The sequence below is a fragment of the Maylandia zebra genome, linkage group LG18 (assembly GCF_041146795.1).
Source record: "Maylandia zebra isolate NMK-2024a linkage group LG18, Mzebra_GT3a, whole genome shotgun sequence".
NCBI classification, from domain to species: domain Eukaryota; kingdom Metazoa; phylum Chordata; class Actinopteri; order Cichliformes; family Cichlidae; genus Maylandia; species Maylandia zebra.
Window position 1 is genome coordinate 27,775,262 of NC_135184.1, and position 2,329 is coordinate 27,777,590.

The 2,329-nt window shown below is 36.2% G+C and overlaps 1 long non-coding RNA gene across 1 annotated transcript; it reads right to left on the minus strand.

The window, feature by feature from the left end:
- Positions 1 to 657: 657 nt before the first annotated feature.
- On the minus strand, positions 658 to 2,125 carry LOC143413614 (uncharacterized). Its single transcript, XR_013094223.1, has 2 exons — positions 2,042 to 2,125; positions 658 to 1,441 (listed from the first exon to the last, which is right to left on the minus strand). It is a non-coding gene; the product is annotated as an uncharacterized LOC143413614 (long non-coding RNA).
- Positions 2,126 to 2,329: the final 204 nt, after the last annotated feature.

Here is a 2,329-nt window from a genome sequence, read left to right on the forward strand (position 1 = left end):
AGGGAGTTTTTCCTTCCCACTGTTGCCAAAGTGCTTGCTCATAGGGGGTCATATGATTGTTGGGTTTTTCTCTGTATCTATGAAGCGCCTTGAAGCGACTTTTGTTGTGATTTGGTGCTATATAAATAAAATTGAATTGAATTGAAAACTACTTGGTCACTTAAATACTACATGTTATCTTCAAATTACATTTTGCTATTATATTCTAGTATCAAATACACAATTTTCAAATGGAGGCCTTATAACAGATTGTATTGTTCTCTTCCAAGATGGTTGCTGGCATCCACCAGTAACCTTTCAAAACAAAATGTCTAATTTCATTGCATTGACAGTAGATAAAGAATTAAACTGACATTACTGAATCTATATAAATCAACAGTTAAATAATGTCAGTTCTTCCGTGTTCTCTGGAATCAATCACAGCAAAGAAATTAAACTGTTTCTTTTGAAAAATGTTACAGGTAATCATCTTGGGAAAGAACAATACAAAACATTCTATTTAAGGCCTCTGATGTCAAGATTCAGTTAAACAACAATTATAACTAAACAATTTGAGGTAATGTTAGTTTCCATTAACATTAAATTAGGTTACTGAATTGGCAAACACCTTCCTATTAACATTACCCATGTTACCCCAATAACTAAAGAAATTAGCACTTGCAGGTCAAAACCTTTATTCAAGAGACGCAAAAATAACATTGATACAGTGACTGTCAAAAATTACAGCACTGATCATACTGTGACATCTTGGTTCAAAACAGCACACTTAGAAATATTCAACGTTCTTTACTTCAACTGAATGAAACTGAAAATACCATTTCACACGACCCATATGGGATATTTAGACTGTATAACTGTTCACGCTATATCTCTTCACTAGTAAAAGAAAGAAAAAATACAAACAGAAACTGAAAAATGCTGCCAAACAGACAAACAGAAAAATTGTACAGAGCAAAAGGAAAAACAAACAACAACAACAAAAAAATGGCCCTGTCCTCATGGCAGTTGCAGAGTATATAAAAATGAACCCTGCAATCTGTTCCTGGAATTGAGCTTCAAAAATGCAGCAGAACAAGTGTGAGATTTAAATGTCCTCTTACCTAGAGCTGATCACCTCACATGCATAACAGTGAGCTTTCCTAGCAGGAGCAGTTTTGTCTTACTTGTGAGCTTTTCTTGAGAGCTGAGTTGCATCCAACTCCATTACCACCCTTTGAATCACCTCAAAAGTGTAGCAGAGTTGTGATGGGTAACTCATATTGAAGGAATAAAAAAGGTCCAAACAGCATGGCTACTGCAAAGGTCACGTTATCCAGATCTTGAAGAACTACTATACCCTCGATGATGATGCCAACATCAGTAAAGTCATTGCCTGGCGCATCCTCTGGAGACAGATGTTCATTGTGGTTTTCTCAATCTGTGCAGTGGCCTCAGTCAAGTCCTGGTTAAACACAAAACATTTCTTTAAGATTCCTTTTTAAACTCATCTCTTTTGAATCTACCAGTTCTAATGTTAGAGTAATTTAAACCAATGCAAGCAACATAGTAAATAGTTATAGCCAAAGAGTGGCCTGCCATGCTGCCATTCATGGTCTAACAGAGTTTCTAAGAGAGGGTGAAAAACATAATAATTTCAAATACTTTACATTAGTTTTTGTTAGAAAGACACCGGCCCATCAGAAATCCAGGTTATGTCACTCAGAAGATGTTAGAATTTAGACTTTCAGCCCCACAATTTGGTTAGCTGTTGATCAGTTGGTCGTTTTTTTTTTTTCAAACAAAAGCTAATGTAAATATTGGTGGGATTTTCCTTTGTTCACTAGAATGACAAATTTAAAGTTTTTTCACACTGATGTGACCCCTAATACAGGGGTGGGGGTGAGGCCTCAAGGGCCGGCGGCCGAGTTCACTACCAGGCCTCATGTGAACTTCAAATTATTAAAGAGGACTACTGGTCCTAACCAGTCCAATGAGGATCAAGTGGATAACTGAATGCATTTTTAAATGTTGCAAAGCCACAATCTACTCATAAAACACTCACCATGAACTCCTGCACCAAGATGTTGCAATTGTCTTTCACACAGATGCGGAGCACTTTGATGAGGGACTCCCTTCGAGCATTAATGTCATCCTTAAGTATTATAACAAAGAAAACAGAGATTTGTGAACTTTTCAGTAGCACAGAAGAAAATGATCCCAGACAAAAACTCTTGACTTTTTAAACCAGTCAACATGCAACACCAGCATCTACAAAGCAATATCAAAAGTTCCTGTTTGACATCAACTTTATGGATATATAGTTTCCAGAACATATATTTTTAAAAAAAGA